Source organism: Poromitra crassiceps (assembly GCF_964638095.1).
Source record: "Poromitra crassiceps genome assembly, chromosome: 10".
Lineage (NCBI taxonomy): Eukaryota > Metazoa > Chordata > Actinopteri > Beryciformes > Melamphaidae > Poromitra > Poromitra crassiceps.
The window spans coordinates 1,820,218-1,838,109 of NC_139631.1; the positions used below are offsets into that span (position 1 = coordinate 1,820,218).

At 43.0% G+C, this 17,892-nt stretch overlaps 1 protein-coding gene across 1 annotated transcript in view; it reads left to right on the forward strand.

Annotated features, from left to right (window-relative positions):
• Positions 1-17,892, forward strand: part of LOC310783763 (piwi-like protein 2) — a gene marked incomplete at both ends in the record, with an annotated part of 43,373 nt that overhangs the window by 21,309 nt on the left and 4,172 nt on the right. The window lies entirely within an intron of this gene.

Consider the following 17,892-nt stretch of genomic DNA (forward strand, 5'->3'; position numbering starts at 1 on the left):
CTCAACCTCATTTTGTTCCCCCCGCTGTTAAAAGAATCACAAAAAGCATGCTATTTCTCTTGAGAAGGTTACATTGTGTTTATTTTATTTTCCCATGATGCAATGCTGCATGGCCATACAGAAGCCAAACATATTTCATCTACACTAGCTCTGAAAAATGCCCAACAGCCCAAGAGCAAAGTGAAAAATGTTCAAACTAAAGCATGCCAGGAATCAGAGGTTGTTTGATCCACATAAAATGGAGGAAAAAAGGTATAAAACAGTACACAGAGCACATGGTCCTTTTGTCCTGCTCAAAAGCTTCTTCCTGTTTTCCCACTGCTAGTGGCATCTAACAACCCCCCACTACTGCCACCTACTGTTGGAGTGTAAACTACTTGTTATTTACACCATATATGTATATTCCAAGCTATCTGTTATAAATATAAGGTGCCATAATTTAGCATAGAGCTAATTATATCCACCCCAGTAACTGAATTTAATTCCAATAAGTATTAATCAGAATCAGCTTTATTGCCCATACACATACAAGGAATTTGACTTTGGTTTGCATTGCTCTCAAAGTAGGCCTACTCACACACAGAAATGTGCAAGCTAAAACAAACAAGGGCACTGGTAACCTGTCTCATGTTCAATATCTCATGTTTATAACAAACCAAATTTCATGAAAATCGGTTCAGAATAAAGCGAGTTAGTCTATTTGATAGAGAACTCTGCATCTCTCACATGGCAGATGCGGAGCATCGCAGATCTTGACGCCTGAAGTGGCAACGTGGTTAGACTACGCCCACGTTGAGCTCCTCCACACTGCTGCAGTGAGGGGTACTTGGGATGGTAACCTCTGGTGTAAATAACTAGTTTACACTCCAACAGTAGGTGGCAGTAGTGGGGGGTTGTTAGATGCCACTACCAGTGGGAAAACAGGAAGAAGCTTTTGAGCAGGACAAAAGGACCATGTGCTCTGTGTACTGTTTTATACCTTTTTTCCTCCATTTTATGTGGATCAAACAACCTCTGATTCCTGGCATGCTTTAGTTTGAACATTTTTCACTTTGCTCTTGGGCTGTTGGGCATTTTTCAGAGCTAGTGTAGATGAAATATGTTTGGCTTCTGTATGGCCATGCAGCATTGCATCATGGGAAAATAAAATAAACACAATGTAACCTTCTCAAGAGAAATAGCATGCTTTTTGTGATTCTTTTAACAGCGGGGGGAACAAAATGAGGTTGAGCAAATGTCACAGACTGTGGATCAGTTGATTAATTTTGATACATAATATCAGCACCGTCCTCCACAGTGGAGTGTGTGTGAGTGACTCCCCTCAGTCTGATGTGTACAACTCATACTTACCTGGCAAGGGAGACACCATGATCATGAAGGTGGTTCACCCATGGCGAGGCTCGGCCATTGCACTCCGGCTGTGCTGACCTGTGCGAATTCCCCAAATGTGGGAATCTCGATTGCATAATTTCTGGTAGTGGGGGACTGCGTTCGCGCTCTCCCCTGATTCACTGTTCAAAGAAAATTACAGTATTTATTTACTAGGACTTTTTTAACTCAGAATTCTGTCAGTCTAATCGGATTTGGCTGTTCAATACGAATATTCAACTATTCTTTTTTTCTTCCTCTTTTTAATAAGACTATCTTGCAATCAGAAATCCATTGGCATGAGCTTGTTTGATTTGTTTGTTTAACTGCGACTTGGTTTTATAATATTAATAGGCTGATACTTATACTAAAATAGGCTACGTATCACAATCTATTGGGGGAAACCAAGCAATTCTATGGAAAATCAGACATTCAGCACCCCCATATAGTAGGGCTGAACGATTTGGGTAAAAAATCTAATTACGATTTTTCTGACCGATATTGCGATTTTGATTTAATTTCGATTTTGATTTAATTTAGTATTTTTTTTTTCAAGTTTCAGTGCAATATTAACTGTAATAAATTTAAAACACAATGGAGCATTTGCCTACCACATTCAAACATCACAATCAACAAACTGCTCTATATATCTATATTCTTGGATAAGAATTCTTCCAGCAACATTTATTTGCTTTTAAACAACAGCTCGCAATTCTCTCTGTGTTTTAGTCTGAGACACAGAGAACCCTAACCCTCTCAGTGTGAGACACAGAGAACCCTAACCCTCTCAGTCTGAGACACAGAGAACCCTAAAGGCTGCTTTATGCTCACCATGCCGTGAAGGGCGCGGGGGTGGAGCGAGGGCCGGGCGCGTCAAATGACGTAAATTTGTTGGGCGTCGTTATTCGCTACCTCTGTAGGGCGCCCACCGTGTGCCTGATTTGTGTTGAGAGCATGATAAGAGAGATTAAAAGCATCACAGAGTAGGCAATCAGGGCTGAGAACTAAAACGGCTTTCAGTCAAAACAAGTATGGTGATTCATTCATGTGCTGATTTACGGTCGTTTGAGAGTGAAAGCGCACTCAGTACTGCACATAATAGCGTTTCATTGCGACTTTTCACGGGCTGTTCTAGGGGTGGGCGATATGACGATCTTAGATCGTTCACGATCAGAATGGCTCCACGATCTGCCTTTCCAGACAGATCGTTAGAATCGCGCTACATGCAGTGCACATTCTATCAGTTGCATTAATGTGTGAAAGACGCTTCCCAAGTTTTCCTCCCCTCCCCCTTTGCACTTTGCAAAGTGCAGCAGCATGACAACACGGAGCGGAGGGGTAGTTGGTTTGACACACACACACACACACACTTAACCAGGGCATGCCTTGACAAGGACCTCCCGTCATCCCAGGGACGTTAAAAATAGCGTTAATTAATTTGGGGACGGAGCCGGACGATAGCCTAAACACACTCGTTAACGCTCGTTACAATGAACAGCGTTAAAAATGACATGCCACACGCACACTAAACAGACATGCGGGCACTGGCAGAGAGACAAACAGGCAGATAGAGCGGAAACTCATCGCGCAAAAAGTGTCTGAATCTCGGCTGCTCTTTTTGATAGTTTGAGTTTAATTTGCTTCAGTCGGACTTGGCAGTTATTTTAAATGCGAGGACGCATATTTGCTCCTAATCTGCCCTCATTCTGCTGCCTCGTATTCTCAGGAGAGCGCGTTTCTGCTCCACCTTATTTTCTCCCCCCCCCCGCCTCTCTCTCACTGCTTAAAGCTCAACGCTGTGTGTGTGTGTGTGTGTGTGTGTGTGTGTGTGTGTGTGTGTGTGTTGAGCCGCATGTCTCTGCTCTGTCCCCACGCTCTGTCTGTCGGTCTCTCTCTCTCTCCATTAAATTAGCAAACTGACAAATGACAATCACGCAACTCAATCGCAGATAGCCAATATATTCGTCCCTTCGCCCAAACCTACTGTATAAATAACAGTGAACCAAGAGATAGATGGATGGATAGATAGATAGATAGATAGATAGATAGATAGTGTTTGCATGCTTGTGAACATTCTTTTTAGCACATGAATTATTGGAAACTCAGCGTAAATGAATTACATGAAAATATTTATAAAACAAATTGTATTTTAAATTTCCATGAGTTTTCTAGGTTTCTCATGGCCGTACGAACCCTGGAATTAGTTTGGTTGTACTTGTACTGTTCAGTAACTTGCAAAATAGTCTTAAAAACCAATATGAAAAAGAATCGTGATAAGATCGTGGATCGTGATCCTGCCTGAAAAAATCGTGATATGATATTTTTGCCATATCGCCCACCCCTAGGCTGTTCTTACTATTACCATTGTACAATACATGCTGATCACTTGGCTGATCACTTCTGAGTATAATAGCATCTGCCCCAGCGCGAGGTCCGAACGGTGACTTGCAGAGCTCCACCCCCACGGAGCTTGCTCTTAACCCTCTCAGTCTGAGACACAGAGAACCCTAACCCTCTCAGTCTGAGACACAGAGAACCCTAACCCTCTCAGTCTGAGACACAGAGAACCTAACCCTCTCAGTCTGAGACACAGAGAACCCTAACCCAGGGATACTCAACTTGCTTTGCCTGGGGGCCACTTTCGTGAAATGATAGAAGGCCAGGGGCCAGTTAATAAACAATCACTCTGCATCTCTCACATGGCAGATGTGGAGCATCACAGATCTTGACGCCTGAAGTGGCAACGAGGTTAGACTACGCCCACGTTGAGCTTCTCCACACTGCAGTGAGGGGTACTTGGGATGGTAACCTCTGGTGTAAATAACAAGTAGTTTACACTCCAACAGTAGGTGGCAGTAGTGGGGGGTTGTTAGATGCCACTAGCAGTGGGAAAACAGGAAGAAGCTTTTGAGCAGACAAAAGGACCATGTGCTCTGTGTACTGTTTTATACCTTTTTTCCTCCATTTTATGTGGATCAAACAACCTCTGATTCCTGGCATGCTTTAGTTTGAACATTTTTCAGTTTGCTCTTGGGCTGTTGGGCATTTTTCAGAGCTAGTGTAGATGAAATATGTTTGGCTTCTGTATGGCCATGCAGCATTGCATCATGGGAAAATAAAATAAACACAATGTAACCTTCTCAAGAGAAATAGCATGCTTTTTGTGATTCTTTTAACAGCGGGGGGAACAAAATGAGGTTGAGCAAATGTCACAGACTGTGGATCAGTTGATTAATTTTGATACATAATATCAGAACCGTCCTCCAGAGTGGAGTGTGTGTGAGTGACTCCCCTCAGTCTGATGTGTACAACTCATACTTACCTGGCAAGGGAGACACCATGATCATGAAGGTGGTTCACCCATGGCGAGGCTCGGCCATTGCACTCCGGCTGTGCTGACCTGTGCGAATTCCTCAAATGTGGGAATCTCGATTGCATAATTTGTGGTAGTGGGGGACTGCGTTCGCGCTCTCCCCTGATTCACTGTTCAATGAAAATTAGATCATCAAGAAACTTTAAATGAATAACGTTAGATGTGTTTAATAGAGCTGTATATCGGGTCTAGCAGCTGATCAGCAGCTCAGACAGCCTCAAACACGAGGTGATTGACAGCTCTATAATTCGCAAAATAGCAGTGGATGGAAACGCAGATTATTTCGCATTTTCTTTTGACGACTTTCTGAAAATTCCATTAAAAGTTGCGATACATTTGGATGGAAACCCAGTGAATGCCTGCTTAGTCTGCAGATAAAACACAATGACAAAAGGCATAATAATTTAGGCTCTTATTGTCATGTTATGTTGACTGATGCTTTTTATGTAGCCTAATGTGCGCGACTGCACCTTTGTTTTGGCTCTGTTAAATGGCTCTGTCCAGCTCCAAAGTCCCTTTGTTATAGTGGGACTCCCGGCTAGCGCGGTTAGCTTAACATTAGCGTGTTGTTTTTTGGAGTTAAATACACAATCCCTGGATGTTTCATTTCAGGTAAAGGGGTTTCCATTAGTTTCTATATGTTTACACCAGCTCTGTGAGTATGAAGTGCTTTTACGTAGGGATGCACGATAATTATCGGACCGATAAATTATCGGCCGATATGCCATTTTGCGTTATTATTTATTCTTCCGATAATGGCCTTTTTCCGATAAATTAACAGCCCATAATCAGGCTTTGTTTTTTGCTTCAGATCGGAGCTATCGTTGTCGCACGCTTGTGACATCACAGCTGCGACGGCCAAACATGGCTGCTGCCATTCAGTATGTTGCCGTTTTTCACAGTTTAGATGATCACAGCTATTGTAATTTGCAATCCATGTCCCGCACAGGTTCCGAGAGGAGAGCAAACATTTATTACGTTAAACCAAAGCTGGCGATGATGCAGCGGAATTGTTTGTTTACGTTAGCTTAGCGAGTGTTAGCGTTAGCTCGTAGCGCGGCCTACACTTCAGGCTCGCCCGCTTGGCAGACACACTGTCACTGCTTGTGATCAAACAGCCCCGTAAAAGCACTTCATACTCACAGAGCTGGTGTAAACATATAGAAACTAATGGAAACCCCTTTATCTGAAATGAAACATCCAGGGATTGTGTATTTAACTCCAAAAAAACAACACGCTAATGTTAAGCTAACCGCGCTAGCCGGGAGTCCCACTATAACAAAGGGACTTTGGAGCTGGACAGAGCCATTTAACAGAGCCAAAACAAAGGTGCAGTCGCGCACATTAGGCTACATAAAAAGCATCAGTCAACATAACATGACAATAAGAGCCTAAATTATTATGCCTTTTGTCATTGTGTTTTATGTGCAGACTAAGCAGGCATTCACTGGGTTTCCATCCAAATGTATCGCAACTTTTAATGGAATTTTCAGAAAGTCGTCAAAAGAAAATGCGAAATAATCTGCGTTTCCATCCACTGCTATTTTGCGAATTATAGAGCTGTCAATCACCTCGTGTTTGAGGCTGTCTGAGCTGCTGATCAGCTGCTAGACCCGATATACAGCTCTATTAACACCTTAATTGCCAGCGACGAGTGTACTCGTCAAACACAATCCAGCTGTTAACTGCCAGCGACGAGTGTACTCGTCAAAAAAATCGATTTTTTTTTTTTTGACGGTAGGTTGTGCATCTAAGCCTTTTACATCTCTTATATAGGTATTGGACGTGTACAACGTGTACAACCCATTCCACCGACCCACTAAGTGGCGACAAGGAAGGAGGAAGGCAAGCAAAAAGCAGTGTGACTGAAGCCATTCTCATGAAGGTGGATTGGCGGAGGCGCTTTCATTTTCGCTCTGATTGCTGGCGGTGCGGGATTGCAGATTTGCATAGTGGATTGCGGGTGGGACACACTTTGAAACACGCAGCATAATATGACCAGAATCGCAAAAGCTTCATCAAAGCCCTCAACCAAAACTCCAAGACGCGAGCGAGTCCAACCAGACTTCCTCAAAGAGCGGCCGCACAGACAGGCACACACCCGCACAGCAGCAGCAAAGCAATGGTGACAAGCGGGGACTGCCCCCTAGTCCGACACCAAATTGGAAACAAATCCCATTCTAAAAGGCTTTTAGAATGGGATTTTCAACCCATTCTTTTTTGTTTCTTTTTCGCTATAATTTAGAGTAATTTAATTTCTATTCAGAAATTTATTTGAGAGGTCGAGAGTATGAGAAAGTGCATTTGCAAAGGTAGGAAAGTGCTTGTGACAGGGCGCTGCACCCAAAAATAACGCCCACAGGAGGGAGGAGTTGAGCAGAGGGAAGTTTACTGCTGTTATGGAGGAAATTACTGTTCAAAACTATTGTGTAGGTCTTACTGATGCCAAAAATGAATGGTTAAAGTGACTGTTTCACAAAAAGCCGTTTATCTCTAAATATTTTTTCTGATGCTGAAACCATGCTGTATTCAATTGCTAATGCTTACATAACTACTAACTCTACAAACTAACTCTTTTAGACAGAGAAAGCACACATTCTATTAGTTATTTTTAGATGATTGGTGTTCACGAAGTCGTAACAGAAGAGAAACCTCGGCTCTTGTAAAATGAGCCTAGAATCCTCAAAAAAAACCCTGGCAGAAGCTATCTACAGCAAGAAAAAAACGGCTGGCAGTCAATGTGTTAAACACATCTAACGTTATTCATTTAAAGTTTCTTGATGATCTACAAGTAGACAAAGGTACCATAACGCCATTTCTGGATTACAAATTCTGAGTCAAAGACAGCCCTAGTAAATACTATAATTTTCATTGAACAGTGAATCAGGGGAGAGCGCGAACGCAGTCCCCCACTACCACAAATTATGCAATCGAGATTCCCACATTTGGGGAATTCGCACAGGTCAGCACAGCCGGAGTGCAATGGCCGAGCCTCGCCATGGGTGAACCACCTTCATGATCATGGTGTCTCCCTTGCCAGGTAAGTATGAATTGTACACATCAGACTGAGGGGAGTCACTCACACACACTCCACTCTGGAGGACGGTGCTGATATTATGTATCAAAATTAATCAACTGATCCACAGTCTGTGACATTTGCTCAACCTCATTTTGTTCCCCCCGCTGTTAAAAGAATCACAAAAAGCATGCTATTTCTCTTGAGAAGGTTACATTGTGTTTATTTTATTTTCCCATGATGCAATGCTGCATGGCCATACAGAAGCCAAACATATTTCATCTACACTAGCTCTGAAAAATGCCCAACAGCCCAAGAGCAAAGTGAAAAATGTTCAAACTAAAGCATGCCAGGAATCAGAGGTTGTTTGATCCACATAAAATGGAGGAAAAAAGGTATAAAACAGTACACAGAGCACATGGTCCTTTTGTCTGCTCAAAAGCTTCTTCCTGTTTCCCCACTGCTAGTGGCATCTAACAACCCCCCACTACTGCCACCTACTGTTGGAGTGTAAACTAGTTATTTACACCAGAGGTTACCATCCCAAGTACCCCTCACTGCAGTGTGGAGGAGCTCAACGTGGGCGTAGTCTAACCTCGTTGCCACTTCAGGCGTCAAGATCTGTGATGCTCCACATCTGCCATGTGAGAGATGCAGAGTTCTCTATCATATAGACTAACTCGCTTTATTCTGAACCGATTTTCATGAAATTTGGTTTGTTATAAACATGAGATATTGAACATGAGACAGGTTACCAGTGCCCTTGTTTGTTTTAGCTTGCACATTTCTGTGTGTGAGTAGGCCTACTTTGAGAGCAATGCAAACCAAAGTCAAATTCCTTGTATGTGTATGGGCAATAAAGCTGATTCTGATTACCGTAAAATACAAATTATTAGCCCGGGCGTTAATTGACAAAATATGTAGCCAGACCCTGCGTCAATATGGGACCTGCGGCAGTTTGGGACCTGCTTTAATTATTTTTGTACAAAAATATTGCTCAGCAAAGATTGTAAATAGTATGAAATTGTTTATTTAAACCATTTATTTTAATGAGTTGGCTACAGCCCCCCACACGATTGCTTGTCTATGGGGAGAGCCGCGCCTCCCTCTCAGCGCAGCAGAGCACATTGCATGCCAGTTCTGGCCTGTACATGAAATCAAATAAAATTTGAGCTGAACTGTGACCTACCGGTATTTACCACTAAACTTTCTCCGCTGAAGGTGAGAGAACATGATCATCATGTGAGCAGATTATTTGTTGCATGCGCTGCCTCCTCCGCTGGCTGCATGCGCTGCCTCCTCCGCTGCAGTGTGCGGTGAAATACCAATTAGAAGCCGACTTCTATGCCCGCTGGCAGGGAAACATACCATAGGCACATTTCTCAAAATAATTATTACACCAGAGATGTCGGTTTTAGTGTATAAAAATCTTCAGGAAATGCCTACACAATTTTCAGAATCATCAGATGTTGACGGAAAACGAATTTTGATCAGCAAGTTTCGGGCATGTGTTTTTTTCCCTCGTTGTTCCCGTTTCCTCGTTGTTCATCTTCTTCATACGATTTTTCTTCTTCGTTGTGTTTGGGAGATGCATTCAACAGGATGTCGCAAAGGTAAAAAGAAAACATTGAAAAAACTAACCGGGCGTCAAATTGGGACCTGCTTTTATGTACAAAATATGTATCCAGACCCCGCTTATATATGGGACTCGCGGCAATTTGGAAGTCGGCTTCTAATTGGTATTTTACGGTAATACTTATTGGAATTAAATTCAGTTACTGGGGTGGATATAATTAGCTCTATGCTAAATTATAGCACCTTATATTTATAACAGATAGCTTGGAATATACATCTACATTCTGTGAATACTAGGGATGCACGATAATTATCGGACCGATAAATTATCGGCCGATATGGCCATTTTGCGTTATTATTTATTCTTCCGATAATGGCCTTTTTCCGATAAATTAACAGCCCATAATCAGGCTTTGTTTTTTGCCTCAGATCGGAGCTATCGTTGTCGCACGCTTGTGACATCACAGCTGCGACGGCCAAACATGGCTGCTGCCATTCAGTATGTTGCCGTTTTTCACAGTTTAGATGATCACAGCTATTGTAATTTGCAATCCATGTCCCGCACGGGTTCCGAGAGGAGGGCAAACATTTATTACGTTAAACCAAAGCTGGCGATGATGCAGCGGAATTGTTTGTTTACGTTAGCTTAGCGAGTGTTAGCGTTAGCTCGTAGCGCGGCCTACACTTCAGGCTCGCCCGCTTGGCAGACACACTGTCACTGCTTGTGATCAAACAGCCCCGTAAAAGCACTTCATACTCACAGAGCTGGTGTAAACATATAGAAACTAATGGAAACCCCTTTATCTGAAATGAAACATCCAGGGATTGTGTATTTAACTCCAAAAAAACAACACGCTAATGTTAAGCTAACCGCGCTAGCCGGGAGTCCCACTATAACAAAGGGACTTTGGAGCTGGACAGAGCCATCTAACAGAGCCAAAACAAAGGTGCAGTCGTGCACATTAGGCTACATAAAAAGCATCAGTCAACATAACATGACAATAAGAGCCTAAATTATTATGCCTTTTGTCATTGTGTTTTATCTGCAGACTAAGCAGGCATTCACTGGGTTTCCATCCAAATGTATCGCAACTTTTAATGGAATTTTCAGAAAGTCGTCAAAAGAAAATGCGAAATAATCTGCGTTTCCATCCACTGCTATTTTGCGAATTATAGAGCTGACAATCACCTCGTGTTTGAGGCTGTCTGAGCTGCTGATCAGCTGCTAGACCCGATATACAGCTCTATTAAACACATCTAACGTTATTCATTTAAAGTTTCTTGATAATCTACAAGTAGACAAAGGTACCATAACGCCATTTCTGGATTACAAATTCTGAGTCAAAGACAGCACTAGTAAATACTATAATTTTCATTGAACAGTGAATCAGGGGAGAGCGCGAACGCAGTCCCCCACTACCACAAATTATGCAATCGAGATTCCCACATTTGGGGAATTCGCACAGGTCAGCACAGCCGGAGTGCAATGGCCGAGCCTCGCCATGGGTGAACCACCTTCATGATCATGGTGTCTCCCTTGCCAGGTAAGTATGAGTTGTACACATCAGACTGAGGGGAGTCACTCACACACACTCCACTCTGGAGGACGGTGCTGATATTATGTTTCAAAATTAATCAACTGATCCACAGTCTGTGACATTTGCTCAACCTCATTTTGTTCCCCCCGCTGTTAAAAGAATCACAAAAAGCATGCTATTTCTCTTGAGAAGGTTACATTGTGTTTATTTTATTTTCCCATGATGCAATGCTGCATGGCCATACAGAAGCCAAACATATTTCATCTACACTAGCTCTGAAAAATGCCCAACAGCCCAAGAGCAAAGTGAAAAATGTTCAAACTAAAGCATGCCAGGAATCAGAGGTTGTTTGATCCACATAAAATGGAGGAAAAAAGGTATAAAACAATACACAGAGCACATGGTCCTTTTGTCTGCTCAAAAGCTTCTTCCTGTTTTCCCACTGCTAGTGGCATCTAACAACCCCCCACTACTGCCACCTACTGTTGGAGTGTAAACTAGTTATTTACACCAGAGGTTACCATCCCAAGTACCCCTCACTGCAGCAGTGTGGAGGAGCTCAACGTGGGCGTAGTCTAACCTCGTTGCCACTTCAGGCGTCAAGATCTGCGATGCTCCGCATCTGCCATGTGAGAGATGCAGAGTTCTCTATAAAATAGACTAACTCGCTTTATTCTGAACCGATTTTCATGAAATTTGGTTTGTTATGGAATATACATCTACATTCTATTCCAAGCTATCTGTTATAAATATAAGGTGCTATAATTTAGCATAGAGCTAATTATATCCACCCCAGTAACTGAATTTAATTCCAATAAGTATTAATCAGAATCAGCTTTATTGCCCATACACATACAAGGAATTTGACTTTGGTTTGCATTGCTCTCAAAGTAGGCCTACTCACACACAGAAATGTGCAAGCTAAAACAAACAAGGGCACTGGTAACCTGTCTTATGTTCAATATCTCATGTTTATAACAAACCAAATTTCATGAAAATCGGTTCAGAATAAAGCGAGTTAGTCTATATGATAGAGAACTCTGCATCTCTCACATGACAGATGCGGAGCATCGCAGATCTTGACGCCTGAAGTGGCAACGAGGTTAGACTACGCCCACGTTGAGCTCCTCCACACTGCAGTGAGGGGTACTTGGGATGGTAACCTCTGGTGTAAATAACTAGTTTACACTCCAACAGTAGGTGGCAGTAGTGGGGGGTTGTTAGATGCCACTAGCAGTGGGGAAACAGGAAGAAGCTTTTGAGCAGACAAAAGGACCATGTGCTCTGTGTATTGTTTTATACCTTTTTTCCTCCATTTTATGTGGATCAAACAACCTCTGATTCCTGGCATGCTTTAGTTTGAACATTTTTCACTTTGCTCTTGGGCTGTTGGGCATTTTTCAGAGCTAGTGTAGATGAAATATGTTTGGCTTCTGTATGGCCATGCAGCATTGCATCATGGGAAAATAAAATAAACACAATGTAACCTTCTCAAGAGAAATAGCATGCTTTTTGTGATTCTTTTAACAGCGGGGGGAACAAAATGAGGTTGAGCAAATGTCACAGACTGTGGATCAGTTGATTAATTTTGATACATAATATCAGCACCGTCCTCCAGAGTGGAGTGTGTGTGAGTGACTCCCCTCAGTCTGATGTGTACAACTCATACTTACCTGGCAAGGGAGACACCATGATCATGAAGGTGGTTCACCCATGGCGAGGCTCGGCCATTGCACTCCGGCTGTGCTGACCTGTGCGAATTCCCCAAATGTGGGAATCTCGATTGCATAATTTGTGGTAGTGGGGGACTGCGTTCGCGCTCTCCCCTGATTCACTGTTCAATGAAAAGTATAGTATTTAATAGGGCTGTCTTTGACTCAGAATTTGTAATCCAGAAATGGCGTTATGGTACCTTTGTCTACTTGTAGATCATCAAGAAACTTTAAATGAATAACGTTAGATGTGTTTAATAGAGCTGTATATCGGGTCTAGCAGCTGATCAGCAGCTCAGACAGCCTCAAACACGAGGTGATTGTCAGCTCTATAATTCGCAAAATAGCAGTGGATGGAAATGCAGATTATTTCGCATTTTCTTTTGACGACTTTCTGAAAATTCCATTAAAAGTTGCGATACATTTGGATGGAAACCCAGTGAATGCCTGCTTAAGGTGCGTTCACACCGACCTATTAAAGTTTGTCGCTGGCGTCGAGTTTACATACAAAGTCAATGCAAACGAGCGATTGAGCGTATATTCGCCTGGGAGAATAATCGCTGGGCGTCCGAGCGGCAGAGACAGAGCGATAGGGAGAAAATACGCTCGTCGCTCAAGATGAAATATTCCAACTCGAGCGAAAATACGCTGGCATCAGTCGCTCGCTGTTCAACGCTGATTGGCTGCCGTGTGAGAGCGAGTCAAGGATCACTCTGGCTTGGAACAAACCGCTGGTTTATTGTGTTGCAACAAACCGCATTGACAGCTCATTGACAGGCTGACAGCTGACATGAAGTGAAGTCTGTACTACCGGTATGCAGCTCGCATTAGGAGCACGCTGATAGGCTTAGCTTGTAAACAATGACGGTGGCTCGTAGTGGACAAACAGCATGACATTGCGTAACGTTATATCCCCCACATGTCCGTCATTTCGTGTGCCTGTTGATGAGCGATTTAAACAGAGCGACAGAGCGATTCCAAAGGGTTGACTTGAGCGACAGAGCGAAAAATAAATATCTCGGTGTGAACACAGCTTTAGTCTGCAGATAAAACACAATGACAAAAGGCATAATAATTTAGGCTCTTATTGTCATGTTATGTTGACTGATGCTTTTTATGTAGCCTAATGTGCGCGACTGCACCTTTGTTTTGGCTCTGTTAGATGGCTCTGTCCAGCTCCAAAGTCCCTTTGTTATAGTGGGACTCCCGGCTAGCGCGGTTAGCTTAACATTAGCGTGTTGTTTTTTTGGAGTTAAATACACAATCCCTGGATGTTTCATTTCAGGTAAAGGGGTTTCCATTAGTTTCTATATGTTTACACCAGCTCTGTGAGTATGAAGTGCTTTTACGGGGCTGTTTGATCACAAGCAGTGACAGTGTGTCTGCCAAGCGGGCGAGCCTGAAGTGTAGGCCGCGCTACGAGCTAACGCTAACACTCGCTAAGCTAACGTAAACAAACAATTCCGCTGCATCATCGCCAGCTTTGGTTTAACGTAATAAATGTTTGCCCTCCTCTCGGAACCCGTGCGGGACATGGATTGCAAATTACAATAGCTGTGATCATCTAAACTGTGAAAAACGGCAACATACTGAATGGCAGCAGCCATGTTCGGCCGTCGCAGCTGTCATGTCACAAGCGTGCGACAACGATAGCTCCGATCTGAGGCAAAAAACAAAGCCTGATTATGGGCTGTTTCACTAACACAGACCACACCATAGTTCGAAACAAAATTAATTTATTGTAGTTTGAGTGTTTGGGTGCAAGTCGTAATGGGGTCGGGGTGCGGATGATGTTGATGATGTTCGACTAGTCAGGAACCCGGGGGGGTCGAGACTCAGGGTGGGGGTAACGTCTCCGGTGAAGCGCCTCTTACGTGTGGAGCGCGGCTTCACAGGGATGGAGTCCCGGCTCCATCAGCCCCCCCCGTGGTTCCTGTGGGCAGAGGATAGAGATTCAAGGTTATGCAGATGCCAACAGTGGCCCTAGCTAACATGTTTTAGAATTGTTGTGGGAGGAAACCGGAGTACCCGGGGAAAACCCACGCAGCACGAGGAGAACATGCAACTCTGCACGTGCTGCCCGTAATGGATTAAAATAGGGTTGGGCGGGAGGGTTGTTACATCTGATGCAAACAGGGTTTGGTGGGATTGTGGCGTTATATATAGGCTACAGTAGATTGGGTTGATTGAGCCCAGGTGAATGGATTGGAGGAGGTACAGGTGATTACATTTACGTGGTGATGAGTGACAATGGTGTGGTCTCATGTTCCTGAACCTCAGTTATCTTCAATAACTCCATTAATTTATCGGAAAAAGGCCATTATCGGAAGAATACATAATAACGCAAAATGGCCATATCGGCCGATAATTTATCGGTCCGATAATTATCGTGCATCCCTAGTATTCACAGAATGTAGATGTATATTCCAAGCTATCTGTTATAAATATAAGGTGCTATAATTTAGCATAGAGCTAATTATATCCACCCCAGTAACTGAATTTAATTCCAATAAGTATTACCGTAAAATACCAATTAGAAGCCGACTTCCAAATTGCCGCGGGTCCCATATATAAGCGGGGTCTGGATACATATTTTGTACATAAAAGCAGGTCCCAATTTGACGCCCGGTTAGTTTTTTCAATGTTTTCTTTTTACCTTTGCGACATCCTGTTGAATGCATCTCCCAAACACAACGAAGAAGAAAAATCGGATGAAGAAGATGAACAACGAGGAAACGGGAACAACGAGGGAAAAAAACACATGCCCGAAACTTGCTGATCAAAATTCGTTTTCCGTCAACATCTGATGATTCTGAAAATTGTGTAGGCATTTCCTGAAGATTTTTATACACTAAAACCGACATCTCTGGTGTAATAATTATTTTGAGAAATGTGCCTATGGTATGTTTCCCTGCCAGCGGGCATAGAAGTCGGCTTCTAATTGGTATTTCACCGCACACTGCAGCGGAGGAGGCAGCGCATGCAGCCAGCGGAGGAGGCAGCGCATGCAACAAATAATCTGCTCACATGATGATCATGTTCTCTCACCTTCAGCGGAGAAAGTTTAGTGGTAAATACCGGTAGGTCACAGTTCAGCTCAAATTTTATTTGATTTCATGTACAGGCCAGAACTGGCATGCAATGTGCTCTGCTGCGCTGAGAGGGAGGCGCGGCTCTCCCCATAGACAAGCAATCGTGTGGGGGGCTGTAGCCAACTCATTAAAATAAATGGTTTAAATAAACAATTTCATACTATTTACAATCTTTGCTGAGCAATATTTTTGTACAAAAATAATTAAAGCAGGTCCCAAACTGCCGCAGGTCCCATATTGACGCAGGGTCTGGCTACATATTTTGTCAATTAACGCCCGGGCTAATAATTTGTATTTTACGGTAATCAGAATCAGCTTTATTGCCCATACACATACAAGGAATTTGACTTTGGTTTGCATTGCTCTCAAAGTAGGCCTACTCACACACAGAAATGTGCAAGCTAAAACAAACAAGGGCACTGGTAACCTGTCTCATGTTCAATATCACATGTTTATAACAAACCAAATTTCATGAAAATCGGTTCAGAATAAAGCGAGTTAGTCTATATGATAGAGAACTCTGCATCTCTCACATGGCAGATGCGGAGCATCGCAGATCTTGACGCCTGAAGTGGCAACGAGGTTAGACTACGCCCACGTTGAGCTCCTCCACACTGCTGCAGTGAGGGGTACTTGGGATGGTAACCTCTGGTGTAAATAACTAGTTTACACTCCAACAGTAGGTGGCAGTAGTGGGGGGTTGTTAGATGCCACTAGCAGTGGGGAAACAGGAAGAAGCTTTTGAGCAGACAAAAGGACCATGTGCTCTGTGTACTGTTTTATACCTTTTTTCCTCCATTTTATGTGGATCAAACAACCTCTGATTCCTGGCATGCTTTAGTTTGAACATTTTTCACTTTGCTCTTGGGCTGTTGGGCATTTTTCAGAGCTAGTGTAGATGAAATATGTTTGGCTTCTGTATGGCCATGCAGCATTGCATCATGGGAAAATAAAATAAACACAATGTAACCTTCTCAAGAGAAATAGCATGCTTTTTGTGATTCTTTTAACAGCGGGGGGAACAAAATGAGGTTGAGCAAATGTCACAGACTGTGGATCAGTTGATTAATTTTGATACATAATATCAGCACCGTCCTCCAGAGTGGAGTGTGTGTGAGTGACTCCCCTCAGTCTGATGTGTACAACTCATACTTACCTGGCAAGGGAGACACCATGATCATGAAGGTGGTTCACCCATGGCGAGGCTCGGCCATTGCACTCCGGCTGTGCTGACCTGTGCGAATTCCCCAAATGTGGGAATCTCGATTGCATAATTTGTGGTAGTGGGGGACTGCGTTCGCGCTCTCCCCTGATTCACTGTTCAATGAAAATTATAGTGTTTACTAGTGCTGTCTTTGACTCAGAATTTGTCAGTCAAATCTGATTTGGCTGTTCAATATGAATATTCAACTATTCTATTTTTCTTCCACTTTTTAATAAGACTATCTGGCAATCAGAAATCCATTGGCATGAGCTTGTTTGATTTGTTTGTTTAACTGGGACTTGGTTTTATGATATTAATAGGCTGATACTTATACTAAAATAGGCTACGTATCACAATCTATATGGGGGAAACCAAGCAATTCTATGGAAAATCAGACATTCAGCACCCCCATATTGCCAGAATGGAATTATCCTTGTTTCATAACCACATTTTGCGACTATTCAACTGAGATTGTCAGTCGAATCAGGCTCCTCTGAACGAATAGTCGAATCGTCGACTATTTGGGGTCACCATTAGTATTTACACTGTAACTGTAGCAGTTAACGTTATACTGATGCTACCAAAGTACGGTACAAACATGACAAGGCTAATAGTGTTAGCTTGTTGCATCTAAAACACACCTAATCCCAACTAGGGATGCACGGTATACCGGTACTACAATGGTACTGCGGTACCCTGCCGTTAAAAAGGGTACTATACCACGTTAATTTAGTACCAATACTTTTAAAAATGTCATGAGTTGCGTCAGTGTTGAGTTGCGCTGTTGGCGCCGCTCACCAAACGTCTGGGAGCCGAGATGAGCGGAGGAGCGAATATTCAACCAAACTCCATTCAAAAACATGCAGTTTTAACGGAGGAAGAGAGCGGGATAACAGGCGACTCACATCCAGAATTGACATTTTATTCACTTACAGTAACCTCTATGGCGTCTGGTAATACATGTTATAGGCTACCTCTGTATAATCAAGAACCAGGAGCGACGAGACAGCCTAC